This window comes from Quercus suber, unplaced genomic scaffold, assembly GCF_002906115.3.
Source record: "Quercus suber isolate HL8 unplaced genomic scaffold, Cork oak 2.0 scaffold_273, whole genome shotgun sequence".
Classification (NCBI taxonomy): Eukaryota; Viridiplantae; Streptophyta; class Magnoliopsida; order Fagales; family Fagaceae; genus Quercus; species Quercus suber.
The window spans coordinates 8835-24690 of record NW_027069729.1 but is presented as its reverse complement, the minus strand read 5'-3'; the positions used below and the strand labels follow the sequence as shown (position 1 = coordinate 24690).

The 15856-nt window shown below is 35.3% G+C and overlaps 1 long non-coding RNA gene and 1 pseudogene across 1 annotated transcript; one reads left to right on the top strand and one right to left on the bottom strand.

Annotated features, from left to right (window-relative positions):
• Positions 1-1455: 1455 nt before the first annotated feature.
• Positions 1456-2690, top strand: LOC136070947 (uncharacterized). The gene is made up of 2 exons (XR_010632218.1): positions 1456-2076; positions 2198-2690. It is a non-coding gene; the product is annotated as an uncharacterized LOC136070947 (long non-coding RNA).
• A 3038-nt stretch (positions 2691-5728) lies between these two features.
• Positions 5729-14968, bottom strand: LOC111985446 (G-type lectin S-receptor-like serine/threonine-protein kinase At4g27290; annotated as a pseudogene).
• Positions 14969-15856: the final 888 nt, after the last annotated feature.

Here is a 15856-nt window from a genome sequence, read left to right as displayed (position 1 = left end):
TAACTATTCGGTTGTTTGGTTATGTTTTTATACAATGAATAGTATTCCTTATAAATAGCTATTCTTCAAAATGAGGAATAACTATTCTTTATTAAAAGTACTAAATATCTTTCCTTCACCTTATGTAATAACTTTTTTTTTAAAATTTCATAAAAAGCCATTAATTGCCACATCTTCAGAAGGAAAGAAAATAAATTTTCCTCGTTGTTAATTATTAGCTCTATTTTGAACACCCTAAAATAAGTGTATTTTAGAAATTTGATTTAAAATGATTTAATTATACATTATTTTATACTTTACTAAATTGTGATGCATATTCAGAATTCTATTCCTAAATGATCACCAAACTAATGAATAGTAATACATATTACATTCCAACTTAATGTATTTCTTATAATACTTATTCATATTCTCATGTAATAATCATTACAATGTACCAAACATGCCCTTATAGTGTTTCAAGGAGCAATAGGTAAGGAGTAATTAACCACTTCCTTAAAAAAAATCATTTAGCTTTAAACACACAATGATGTCTTTTATCTTAATGGATAAGACGGAAATTTCTTACACTAAAGTAGGAGTGGCAAAATTTGACACGACTAGCAAACAGGACCCGACTTAACATGAAATTAGCAGGTTATGGGTTGAGACTTAACGAGTTTATATCATATTCAGGTTGACATGACTGACCCGTTTGATAAATGGGTCAGGTTAGTGTCCAACCCATAGAACCCATTTAACTAGGCTGACCTATTTAATTAAATGATATTTCACCAATATACCTTTCAAACCCTAGATATATAAACTTATTAGTTGTTGTGGTTTATTTTCCTCAACATGTTGTGATTTATTATTTGTGATATTGAGATATGCTTTAATTTGAAATGATTATTTATGATGCATTTACTCTTTAGTCCTAAATTTCATATTAAATTTTTTTTTTTTTCATAATTTAGATCAATTTGGTTAATACTAAAATTTGTAATTTTTTTCATTTTGATCAAATTTGATAAATGGGTCAACACAACTGACATGTTTAATAAACAGGTTGTGTTAGGATTAAGGAATTTTGTCCCATTTAATAAACGTGTCAGATTAGTGTTGACCCATATAGTCGAATACTCATTAGTCAACACGACTCGAACACGAATTGCCACCTCTACACTAAAGAGTGCGTTTGGAATCAGATTTAAGCTTTAAATTAAATCAACTTTTAGCTACCCCTTTGGCCCTTTCCCTCTCTCTTGTGTGTGTGTATGTTTGTTTCTCAAAAAAAAAAAAAGGGGGGGGGGTAATTGTTCCACATTGCTTAAGAGGGTACGTTGTGTATAGTATAACTTGCTCCATCCTCCCTTAAGTTACCATGGTTTTTGAGTGGAGTTTGTGATGTGCCTTTNAATTATTACTATAGTTGAGTTGCGCATGTGCATTTGTGCGTATAAGAGTTGGTTGTATGATTTGGGTCATAAGCGGTTGTGATTCATGTTGTAATATTTATGAGGTTGACAAGAATGTTTTATTCTTTAGTTGCTAGATGCAAGTATAATGTTACTTGCCTGCCTTTTTCAGCTGGTCTCTGTGGGTTCTCGTTTCCGATTAAGCAAGATGGTATGAGTTTTACGTTATAATATATATATATATATATATATATATATATTTTTAAGGGGAAATTGCAATTTACCCACCTATGGTTTGGCCTGTTTTAACAATGCCCACCCGTGGTTTGAAATTTGTCACTTAACCCACCCGAGGTGACCTCCGTTAGACACCCGTTACCTACCTCAGCCCTTTCCGTCTAAAAATCTCCTTTACCATATAAGCCAAAAATTAGAACCCAATTAGAACACAATTAGAACCCTAAGGACTGAGCTCTTTCCCTCTCCCTACTTTCGAACCCTAAAAAATCCTTTTCCCTCTGTACTCCGATTGCCAAAGTGAAATCTCAACATGTCTTCTTCAAGCTATTACTCCGGTGCCAGTCACCATTCATGCTCTGCTGACCATTGTCGGCTACGCACTGCTCTAACCTTGAACAATTTTGGGAGAAGGTTTTATAGGTGCAGCTACTATGATGTGGTGAGTAATAGTTGGGTTTCATATTTTGTTCCCTTTTATTTTTTTTTTTTTTTTTTTTGGTTTTGTTGGTTTTATGGTTTTGTTGGCTTTATGAATAACCCAAATTTGATTTTGTTTGTAGGATGAGGAACCTACTTGTAAATACTTTAGGTGGTTGGATGGCAAAACCTGTAAGCGTGGATCTGAAGTTACACCCATTGTCCTTGCAAGATTCAAAATGTACAAGAATCAAGCAAGAGTTGCAGAGGAAAAGGAAAAGGAGGCTAGTGATAGGTAAACAGCATCTATTGAGAGGGAAAACAAAGCCAAACGAATAGAAGAAAAAGCTAGGTTGAGAGAGACGATAGCTAAGAGAAGTTACAGAAGTACAAATTTGCACTTCTTGTGTCATGGGGGTTTTTTGCTATTTTTTATGTGTTTTCTGGTAGGATGGGAGAATTTGGAACAAATCCATTGTGTCTGCCTTAAAGGCAAGTTGTTGTAATTATTGTATAATTTTGGGTATAATTTTGGGTACTACCACTTTTGACAAGCGCATTCCATGTATTTGGCACTATGTAATGTTGTTGTTTATTTAAATATAGTATGCAATGTGTTCTTTATGTTGTTCTTTATGTAATATTGTTGTTTATTTGGCACTATGTAATGTTGTTCTTTATGTGATGTGTTCTTCTTGATGTAATCTGTTCTTGTTTATGTAATGCTACCTTCTTTATGTAATGTGATATTGTAATTTGAATAAGGTATGCAATCTGTTATTCTTTATAAAGATTGTGTATGTTGTACATCAATTGGGTAGGCAAGGACATACACCTCACAAGATTCTATTTACATCAATTGAAGAAGCATAAAGAATTATGTTTTAAAGTAAGACCATTCCATACTGCCAAATATTAATGGCTAAACACTATATATAATACTGCCATACATATATAACACTGCCAAGTTTCATCTAAGCAAGAGTACCATTCCATACTATATAATAAGCATTGTTCAAAACAAGTGGACTCCACCAAATATTAATGGCTAAACATTATCAAATTTCATCTACACAATAAGTTGTTTTGTCCACACTAAGACAACAACAAAATAACTTTACAGTATAAAGTTCTACACAATAACAAAAAAAAAAAACAAAAAAGTGGTCACATGCCACTATCAACTAAACAATTGCCCTTGTTCTTGCCACAATAACAAAAAAAAAATTAAAGTAAAGTTCCTGCATAGTCTCCAATTTTCATTTCCCAAAGACCTTGCCCTTGCCCTTGTCATTGCCTTTGCCCCTGCCTGTTGAGAACATTGCACCAGATGTCTCAGCTCTTAATCCACCTCCTCTCCCAACGACCCTTGGTGGTACCAACCCCCTTTGAGCCTGCAAAATACATAAAAACTCCATATCAAGATCTAATTATGTAAGTATAAAGGGTAGTGTTTGTGTTTGTGTTTGTGTTTGTGTATATACCTGAGGATCCTAAGAGATGGGCTGGCTGCATGAGAACCATTGAGCAGTGGGTACTTTGCTTGGTGGTCTGATTGAAGCTGAAGCTGATGTTTGGGCTGGCTGTGTGTAAGGTTTGCCCGTTAGCTGCCTCAGTGGTTTCTTTTATGACTGGTTGACTGGTTGACTTGCTTGATCAATGGTTGGCTTTCTTATTGAATGGCTACCTACCCCACTTGTTGGTTGACTGCTTGTCTGGTTCTCTATTGCTTTGGTTGACTGGTTGGCCTTAGCCTTCTTATTTGCTAATCTTGTTGACTGCCTTGCTTGCTCATTGGCTGGCTAGTTGGTTGGCTGGCTGGTTGGCTGGTTACCTTGCAAACCTCCTTGGTGGTTGCCTAGGTGACTGGCTGGTTGGCTGCCTGGTTGCCTGGCTGGTTGGCTAGTTGGCTGCCTGCCTGCTTGCCTGCTTAGTTGGCTACTTGGTTGGCAAACCAGGGTGGCTGCCTTACAAACCTCCTTGGTGGTTACCTGGCTGACTAGCTGGTTGGTTGACTGGTTGGCTGGTTGGCTGCTTTTTCCTTATCCCTCTTGTCCCTACAAAAAGAATTGCCTTGCATCAGAAATAGACTTGTAATATAATTGTCATAGTGGACACATTATTGCTTTACTTACAAAATTTTTTTGCCTCTCAATTCTCTACCTCCTTTGCCATGGTGTCTCACCAGTTATTCCAGCCTTACACCTCCTTGAATTATGCCCCTCCTGATGACAAAACCCATACTTTATAGGTCTGTATGACCTAGAGACTTTGTATAAGTTGTTTGGCTCATCTACATCTTTCTTCCTTTTCATTGGTGGCCTGCCTGGAGGCTTGTACACAATTGGAGCAACAGGGGCAGGTTGGCTCGTTTCAACCCATTCATCTTGGCCAGGCAGTGGGGTAATCATCTCCTTATATGCAGCCACATAGGCATCCTTTCTAAAGCATGCATGCACATAATCCTCAAGCCTCTCCAGGTTCTTATAGATTGTTGCAACACCATGTTTACATGGGATTCCTGTCAAATTCCAAACTCTACACGTACAAGACTTTCTGCTAAGGTTAACCACATGTCTCTCATACTCCTTATCAACCTCATATATATAGCAAGCTAATGGAATAGCAGAAAATGGCTTAGAATCAACTTTCAACTGCTTAAGCTTCTGCACTATGTTTGGACAAAGGTTACTAGTGAATTTTTCTATGCCAGTCCTCTTACTGTACATTCTAGTCATCAACCTAACCCTAATCCACTCTAGCATGGCAATGATAGGCTTATCCCTAGCTTCTAGTATCATAGAATTAAATGACTCACTTAGATTGTTTACATAACAATCAGAGATGGCCCTTAGAGTGAAATGTGACTTGGTCTATTGGGTTGGTTGGATATCTGCTACATGCTCCCATGCTTCTCTGTCCAATTCCTTCAACTCTTGCATTCTCTTTTCAAACTCCTTAACTGTTGTAGTTGCAGCACACCTCCATAATGCAGCCTTCAACTCTAAACCCTTGAATGTTAACTTAAAGTTGTTGTAAATGTGTTTCACACAAAATGTATGTTCCATTGTTGGGAACAACATCTCCATGGCAGGTATCAATCCCTAGTTATGATACATACAATCAACAATGAACACCATCAGCCTAAAAATAAAAACAAACAAGTATAAAGCAGAAATGAACAAAACAAGTATTACCTTCTGCCTATCTGAAATGAACACCAGATTCAGCTCATCTGGCCTCCCAATATCATCTGCAAATGTTTGTAAAAACCACACCCAAGATTCCTTATTTTCTTGCTCAACTACAACTAATGCAACAGGGAAAATATTGTCATTCCCATCCCTTGCAGTTGCTGATAATATATGTCCACCAAACTTGCCCTTCAAGTGGCAACCATCTAATCCTACAAGTGGCCTGCACCCCCCCAAAAATCCAACTTTCTGTGCATTGTATCTCACATACATTCTCTTGAACTTGGGTTGTGTGTTAGGCTCAGTAATCTCAGTTTGCAGGATCACCTTACTCCCCATATCAGTTACTCTTATCATCTCTATATAGTTCCTCAGCTTCCCATATTGCAACCTCTCATCGCCTAGTATGAACTCTCTAGCTTTCCTCTTAGCTCTGTACACCTGATTTATGCTCAAGTCAACATTTACATCCTGCATGACTCAATGCTTCACACCAAAAACTGCCCAATCAGGGTTTTTGTTGAAATCCTCCAAGTATTTCCTAGCCACATATGTAGAAGTGGCCTGGCTATGCTTAAATGTCCTCCCACATGTACAAGTTGGAACCATGGTCTTTATCTGGAAGGTTAACTCCCCTGCAATCTGTGATGCGTATACCCTCCAACCACAGTCATACTTGCAGTAAACAGACATTTTGGTCTTTTCATTAAACTTGAACTTAATGTCCACAGACTTTCTCACTGCATATTCCCTCAAGGTAGCCCTAAACACCTTAACATTTGGGAACTTCATACCCTTGCATAACTGAGGGTTACTCATGCTAGTGTTCTCATTAAACTCTGGATATATCACCCTCTCATCCTCATCCTTTAAACTGTCTATGCTCCTAGCATCATCATCATCAAGGGCTTTTTCAACCCAATCATTATTATCACCAGCTTGATCACTGGCAGCAGCTTCTAGTCTCTTTCCATCATCTATAACTTTCTCTCTCACACCATCTCCCTCATTTACATTTTCACTATCTCTTTAATGCTCTCTCATATTGGGCACCTCATTGTTCTCAGCACCAAATATGTCATCAGGATAATCTGGTCCTTCTTACCCTTCCTCTAGCCAATCAAGTTCATCCACATGAACATCTTCACTACCAACTGTTTTTCCATGGGTTGTTTGGTCATCCACATGCACAGCTCCACCAACACTGTCATCCCTTAAACCCTTAACAGGTTCTTCACTAACATCATTTTGGTCAACCACAAACTCCCTAACAATATTGGTCACCTCATCACAATCAGGATCATCATCAGTATCATCATCATCATCAGTATCATCATCTTTATCAGTATCATCATCTTCATCATTCATTTCCCATGACTGGTCTACTGCAATTGGTTGATCTAGTTCATCTATAGGTTTTTCAATAGCAATTGGTTCAACTTCAGGTTCTACATAAAGTGTGATTTCATTTGTTGGCCATTCAACATGTAGTTCACACATGTAGGTCACATCCTCATCTGAAGTAATTAACCTTAACCCTTGCTCTAAGTCACCACCAGGTATTAAATAATAAATCCTACTATTAATGGATCCCTTAGCCTCAACACAAATGTCTTGTATCTCAAAATGACTTAGTAGATCTGGATCAACATTAGCCATTGTAGATACCTCACCACCTACATACTCTAAACTAGGGTTCCACTCAAAATTCCCACTATGGTGAACAGTAAAATCAAAATGAATTTCAGCAGCCATCTGCAGGGTTTAAAACACATGCACAAACAACAGTAATTAAATACATAACCAACACATGCATAGAGACAACACACAAAAGCAAAATAATTTCAGTTGCACACCAAACACCAAGTAACGTGGGGTCAAAGACAAGAAACACAACCAACTAAATAATTTGTCTCTATGGGACCACAAACAACCTAAAGATGCATCTAACCAAAATATTCCTAGGGACCACAGTTAGGCAAACACACCAATGGTAAACCCAACAATGGTAAACCACTAATTTTATGACAAAAAAACTTTAATCTGAATAAACATTGGAAAATAATAATAGTAAACCACTAATTTCATCAATCGTTATACATTGAAAAAGAATAAACACAACAATGGCAAACCCTAGAAAGTAATTTCATACCTGATACAGAGGAAAACTCAAACTTCAACACTCCTCCTTGCTTGCAAGTGTTCGGGGAGGGATTTCACTTTGGCAATCGGAGTACAGAGGGAAAGGGATTAAGGCTAATGGGATTTTTTAGGATTCGAAGGTAGGGAGAGGGAGAGCGCTCAGTCCTTAGGGTTCTAATTGTGTTCTAATTGGGTTCTAATTTTTGGCTTATATAGTAAAGGGGATTTTTAAACGAAAAGGGCTGAGGTGGGTAACGGGTGTCTAACGGAGGTCACCTCGGGTGGGTTAAGTGACAAATTTCAAACCACGGATGTGCACTTTTAAAACGGGTCAAACCACAGGTAGGTAAATTGCAATTTCCCCATTTTTTAAGCATTTGTTTTTCTCATTTTTGAATGCTGTTGCTTAAAGGAGACAAAACTGAGGAAAGTAGAGCATTTATCATATAATACCAAGATTTAGACTCTCCACTCCATAATCCATATTAATACACAGTTTATCATTCAGGAAATGATCTGCCCCTCTAGGTATAGACTGGAACTCAGGAGATGATTTTTTCTTTTGCTACAATACTATTTACCTTTAGGGTCACCTCTAAATCGGTCTGTTGAATATGAAAACTAGTCATTTACACCATCAAGTATTGCTACAATGTCATTGTATCCCTTCTATCAGCATTCATTAGAATCTTTGATGTGAACACAGCCAAAAACATGGGTGAGTATCCCTTTTTTTTTTTAGGCTTTGAACATTGCATGTTTCCTTGATGCTTGCTTTCATTCAAAGTCAAGCTATTCTTTTCACCTCATTTCTATATTCAATTTTCATATGTGTGTGTATGATATTAATAAGCAAAATATGGAATTCCAAGGTCTGCAATAGTCTATGATAGACAAGAAGCATACCAGACTACTCCTAAAGAATTGCAATATCAAAGTTTTAAAAGATCAACAAATTATACAAAAGATGAATGAAGACTAACTAGTAAACATACAATCATACAAAGTTGTCAGGAACAGAGATTTAAGACTAATAAAAAAAAGGAACAGAGATTTAAGTGAAATCAATAGAAGCTTAATTCCTTCAAAAGTCCAGTATTCCTTCTTTCTCGAAATTGTCCATGTAAGACATAATGGAATAGATATTCGTAGACTGGTCAGACTTCCCTTGCCAGCAAGCAAACAAATTAACAAGTTTCTTTGTAAAAGCTTCATCCCTCTGAATGAAAGCTATTAACTCTTTTTTATTAGACCGTACAGTTTGTCATGAACAACAGCACCTTGCTTCTTTCTTCTTTGGTCACTCCTTTTTGCTGTCAAGTCTCAAGTGACTATATCCTACCTTGCTTCTAACAATGTAAAGGTGATTTCATTTGTTGAAGACGCTTCAAGCTTTCTTGATGAATAATCTTCTGCAAGTGGAGCCTTTTCTGTATAAAAACCTGGCTGCCCTGGATTAGGCAATGAATTCCCACTGCTTAACATTAGAACAACGGATGAAATGTTTGGCCTATGTTTTGGTCTTGTTCTACACATAACAAGCCCACATGAATGCATCGTAACACTTCAGATAATGTGCATGAGTCGTGTGAGATTAAGAATTCATCTATCAGATCCATTGGCTTGTCTTCAATCCATAGTTTCCATGCCTAAAACAAAAATAAGATATTGTTGGAACACTAGAATTTCATTAGCAATGTATGACTGAATGATTTCACAAGTTAATACTCACTTGAAATGGAGAGTTCATTTCACAGATAGCATTTTTTGTACAAGTGTATCATTTAAAAGTTTCAATAACACTAGATACACCAAAAGGAACCCATCTCCATCATTGCAACCTAAGGGAGAGATCCTAATACCACTGAAATAGTGGAATGTCAATGTTAATACTTACATATCCTAGAAGATTAAGGCATTGGCTAGAGTTACAAAATTCGTTGTTCTTCTTCCCGCTCACGATCTCTAGTACTGAGACTCCAAAGCTAAAAACATCAGTTTTCACTAAAAAATGTCCATATCCAACATACTCCAGAGGCATATAACCACTGTAAAAATAAAAAGAAGTCAAACAATTCTCCAAGTATAAACTATAGAAGAAGTTTAAGAATACTCACTATGTTCCAACATTTCTATTGGTATTAGCCTCTATTTGATCTCCCCCAAATGTTTTAGCTAGGCCAAAGTAAGAAATTTTTGGGTTCATTTTATTATCTAGTAGGATATTGCTAGCTTTGAGATCTCTATGGATAATTCTCAATCTAGAGTCTTCATGAAGGTAAAGAAGCCCTCTAACAATGCCACCAATAATGTTGTGGCGCATACACCAATCAAGTAGTTTACTCTTTGTTTGGTTTGTCAATTTTCATATTGTTGTTAGTACATACTCAACTAAAACCTCAACAACATAATTCATCAATAAAAGATGAAATGGCTAAACATGAATGTGCTTGATTCAATGAAGAACAAAGTTCAAACCGAAAATAAATGAGACCAAGCCTTTGTTGTGCATGTATTCATAGATCAACAATTTTTCATTTTTTTGAATGCAACAACTAAGCAACTTCACAAGATTGCGGTGTTGAAGTTTGGAAATTATTATAACTTCATTTTTGAACTCATTCAATCCTTGTCCAGAATTCTTGAAAGTCTCTTTACAGCTATTTCTTTCCCCCCAAGCAATGTACCCTAAAAGGAAAAATTTTAGTTAAGTTTGGAAAAGGAAATAGTTCAACTAGTTAGGTTGTTATTTACCTTGTATACAGATCCAAAGCCACCTTCTCCTAACTTGTTGCTGCTTGCAAAGTTATAAGATGCATTAGATATTGTTGTCAAATCAAATATCGGTAACTCCATCTCTTCTTTCCTGTCTTCATTGTTATAATCATTTTGGCATCTCATACTCATTCTTGAAATTGTGAGGGAGTCATTGAGCACAATTAATTTCTACAATTCTATTGTTAAAAGAAAATTGTTGACCACCTTATCTAATGTTTCTTCTCAGTTTAAAGACTTAAGATTCAAAATACTTAGCTAAAAATCTGTTATTATACGTAAGAAATTATCAGAATGCATGTCTTATAAAGTACCTTCCTTTCTTAGTTTCATCCTGCCTACATATGAGACCAGCCGCAGTACTAGCATTACCATGAGTAGTATTGCACTGCACACTATGATTATTACTTGATTTTTATGGCCAAAGTGCCTGTTCTTCTCAACGTGATCTGAAAGATCAAAAGTAGAGTCAACAATCATTTTGTTTTACTATATAATATGCCATATTTAATTTTCCTCTGTTTTCTTTTATATAATTTTTATGATGTGCCATATTAATTTTTCTCCTGTTAATGTTAAGCTTCTAAGATGCATGGTAAAAATTGTTTTGACATTTTAAGAAACTTTTGATAACATCAATTGAGTTTTACTTGGAGCAGATAATGTAAATAATTTTAATAACCACTATAGTATGTGCTACATGAAGAAAGAAGAAAATATTAATATAGTCTGCCACATGAGGAAAGAAGAAAATGTTAAGATTGGAAACGTAAAGGAATTTTTTTTTTTTTTTAATTATTGAGAATCACATAAAGGACATTCACTTGGCACAATTATAAGACATTTTTTTTACGTAGTAAATGATAATATAATATGTGATTTTATTATGATTGGTACATAATAAATGTTGCTTGTAGTGGACAAAGGTGAAATTTTTTTTTTTTTCTTTTTGATAATTTCAATAGTTGTAATAGGGGAATAGATATTTTAACCCTAGATGTCTATGTTAGAAACACTAGGAAGTGTCAATTAAGCTTTAAGGCTTTTGGTGATATAGGTGAAAACTAATGGTATTTCAATCACAACAAAATATATTAGTAGTAAGGAGGATACCCAGTACTAAAGCAGCCACAAGAATGTAGAGGTCTTGCCCACCCATTTGGAGTACTACTAAATCACACAAGTCAGCAAAACAAAGCAAGCAGCCACTGCCTCCTTTCCTAATATCTAAATTTGCATATGCTTTGCATGAGCAGTTTTTCAAACACAATTCTTCACATTCCTCGAGACTCATATTCCTATCAAACCAAGAAGAAGATGTGTCAGGCAATTTCATCTCCTTGTAGTTGAGGAACCCATCTCCGTCATTGCAACCCAATGGAGTCCTTCGAACACACCCATCGGACCAATCTTCTGAATTCCAATCTTTTGGAGATTTTGGTATAAATCCTTTCAAGCATGCACATGCAAGGGACTTATTGGTATTGCAACTAGTGTATGCACCACAGTAGGCATAATTTTCACACTCATTTGACAGGATTGTAGCAAAAATCTCCCAACTTTGTGTGTGATCCATCCATCTAAAGCCCTGCCCAATGGCTGATGGGTTTAACACATACCTTGAGAAAACAAAATTGCTTCGAAGTTAGAAGTTTATACTCATAATACATATTTTTCTCATGATAAATTGCTAATTGTTGCAAGAACTTAAGTTATTATTAAGAAATAGAGAATCTAATTATATAATCATTATTTTGAATTCCTTAAAAAATAATTATTTTAAAACTCCTTTATAAGGAGAACTAGAGTTCAAATCTCTTCTCTCTCTATTGTTGTAATTATTGAATTATAAAAAATACAAAATAATAATAATAAGAAGAAGAAGAAGAAGAACAACGACAACAACAACAGCAACTCCTCCTCATGTGACATTGCATATTGTCTTTTATAAGGAGAATTGAAGTTCAAAATAATTATCAAATTATTAAAATAAATAAATAAATAAAAACCTCTCAAGTGTGGGCATAGATTATTCTTAATAATTGGATAGTAACACATGGAAATTTTATCTTTTTAAATAAGAGGTAGAGCAAGGACTATATATCATGATAAATTGCCAATTGTCCTAAAAATTTAATCCATTAAAAAAATGGTAAATTTAATCATAATTCTAACATTTAACACGTACCTTAAGAAAGCAGAATTGTTTAAGAGTTTATACTCAAAATAAATCTATTTTTCATTCAACACAAAGTCATACTTGAACAACGGATTCGGTCTTACCCATGGCCACGCCATAAAATAAAGGCGATTCCAAGACCCTCATCCTCCTCTGGTCTTTATTGTGTTTCCTTCCATAGCAACTATTATTTGCAGGAGCCCTCGACGATCTAACCCTCCTGAAAATTCACCTTGGGCAAGATTATCCGTGCCCTTCCAAGATGTTATATACCTATCCAGACCTAAGTCCCATCCAATCTTCATTTCCGGTAGAAATGTGTCGCAAGGATAATCAAAACTCTGCCACAAAAACTTCTCTTGGTCACTAATATTTTCATCTTTCACAACAAGATTTCCTGAATCCAAGAGCTTTGCAGTTGGACTATTTATCTTATTCCCTGCAGTTCTTGGTGTATTATTGGATGACCAAACAGTAGTATTTGCTGTGCTATCAAGAAGGACAAGAATTCCTTTATCAGTAATCTTTATAACTCCAAAGTGATTTTCCAGTGGAGTTTCTCTGTTGGCTACCCATACAACTGTCCCCTTGGATACCACGTACCATATTCCCACATATCGGCTTTTCGACCTACCAGGGCTGAAGAGTGAAGAATCCTAATTCAAAGTTTCCACCAGCTGAAACTAGAGTTTCACCATCCATGATGGATTGATTTGGAGTGAGTGTGTGGTGTACTGGAGGTTACTAAGAAGGGGAGTAAGAAAGAATATACTTAAATACAATTATATACAAAGAGAGCTGGAAAGGCTTTCATTGATTTTCCAACTGGTGTATCAACTAACCATGCAAGTGAGTTTACAAGGCTTATGCCCTCGGTTCTCTTTGCCTGACACAACATATAAGAGCCATGCATTCTTATATTTGAATGGTAGTTCTGGAAAAATACATGTATTTGATTAGTAATTGACTTTTTTTTTCCCCAAACCAATGAAAAGAGTCTCATAAAGAGAAGAAAAGAAAATTGTAACTTTAATGATCGAAAGGGTGATACGTCCTCTTTTTAAGTTTTAAGTTTTAACATTACATTTCAGGGAAGAAAGATTTTTTTTTCTTTTTTAATCGAGTTGGCATTGGAAAAAACGAGGTTTACATGTCAGTAGCCAGTAGGTTTATAGGTAAGACCGAGTAAACTTGAATAAAACCAACTGGTTGGATTTATCCCAACCAAAAATAGTTAACAGAATCATGTTTCGTGAATGACCCGACAGCTAATTCCCATAAAACTCTCTCTTCAGTGTGACTAGTAGTTGACCGTAGTGTTTCCGTCACAAAAAAGTTGACCGTAGTGTACTTCTCACAAGAATTTTTATTTAGATTAGAGTCTTCTTATTCTAGTACTCGATGTGCTTACAAGTCTTTGTCTGCTATGGCGACGATAATAGGAAATAACAAATATACCACTAGGGTCTTAATGGATTTATCATCATGGGCACAAAAGATTTGTTGAAACGCAGTTATTCGAACCACTTAATTTCTACCAAGCATTATATAAAGCGACATGAGGACTTTTACTACCAAGCCACATCCTATGGTAGTATGGTAGTATTGGAATTTGACGTTAAGTGTTCAATTGCTATTTGAAATTTCTCTCTGAACACTAATCCAATTTGGAATCTTGGATTTTATGTCTCTAAAAAGTCAAACATTCTTTTAATATTTTCAATTGAAGTTTAACAAATTTTGAATAATTTAATCAACCAACCCACCTGTTAAAAGGAAAAAGAAAAGTTTCTCCAAATGTTGCCGTCATATTTTTAAAATGTTATATATATTTCAAATTTAATTCTTTGATTTCTTTAAGTTCTTTTAATTAAAATACAACATTTATTTTATAGGTTACATTTGGATTTAAGGATTAAATAAATATATTAGAAGAATTATTATTATTGCCAATTACTTGGTTTTTTTTTTTTTTTTTTTTTGAGAACCACTTGGTATAAATTTAAGAATACGTTATGAATAAATTTTAATCATAAAATTACATTTGTGTTATGAATATTAAACGGCATCTCACACCCAAAGAATTCCAAATTCAGATATTAATAAAATATATACTCATAAATTTTATTTAAGATTTTTTTTTTTTTAAATTACACTTAATATTGAAATTTTAAACTAAAATCGATATCCAACCTTTTCTTGTGCAAGTAAATTTCATGCAAAAGTTTTTTGAATCCTTAGTTATGACTTGTCTTTTATGTCATTGCAATAAAAATTTACATGTGCATAATATTTCATATGACAATCAAATTTTAATTTATTTGTTACTTATATTAATTATTGTGGGGTGTCTAAGGACCGAGAAGATTAAGGAGTGCGATGTCCTGCACCCACTCATTTGTAAAGCACATCTGACCCGAAAAGTTAGTCTACCCAAGAAGAAGATAGGGAAGGTGCTTAGAATTTGATGAGCGCCCGAATGGGAGAAATAGCATTCTAGGAGAGGGTCAATATGGTGGAGGAAGCTTCCTGAAGGGTATACCTTCCACCCCCGCATTGAATGCTCTATAACAACCTTTATCAGCTGCATTAATGAATAAATGACCCCTGAACAATGTTTTCATAGCTAGCAAAACCTTCTACCACCTTCAACAGAACCTTGATGGACAAGTATCTAGGGAAGAGCTTTGAGCGTACAAGTGGAGGGTCAAGATGCCAAGAAGGTGGATATATAAGAGGAAAGAAGCTCTACAAGGAATGGGGGATATTTTCTGAGAAAACAAGGTGAGAATAGAAAAATGAAACAGTGTATTGCTAGCAAACCCTTCTACCACCTTCAACCAAACCTTGATGGGACAAGTATCTAGGGAAGAGTTTTGGAGCGTACAAGTGGAGGGTCAAGATGCCAAGAGGTGAATATAAGAGGAAAGAAGCTCTACAAGGAATGGGGATAATTTCTGAGAAAAACAAGGTGAGAAATAGAAAAATGACAGTGTATTGCTTGATAAATCTAAAGTAAGACATATATAAGAACTTTTCCTTGGAAGTGACTGAGGAGTACTTTTCAACAATTGCATGATTCATTCTTCTTATCTGTGAACCAATTCATTAGCCCTAAGCTTGGTAGCAACTCTTTGTAATTGCCTTCCACCCTCTGCGCAAAAACAATTCTACTTTTTGCTTGGGTTGAAGTGCAAGGCACTACTAATCTAAGTGGACTTGGCTTCAAATCAGCTTTTACAATTATCATTTTCCATTAGTTTTCTTTTAATATATTTCTTATCTTTTCCCCTAATAACCTTTCCAATTAGGATTAAAATGTGGTTTAATCCTTAGTCAATTAAACTTTGACTCTTGCAACAATTTAGCCAAAAAAAAAAATTCCTTCAACAAATTTGACTTTTGTGTCTATTAGAAGACAAGAGTCTATTAGATTGGAGTTTTCTTAGATTTGACTTTTGTGTCTATTAGATTAAACCCAATTTGCCCCTCCCTCCCCTGCTAATTATCAA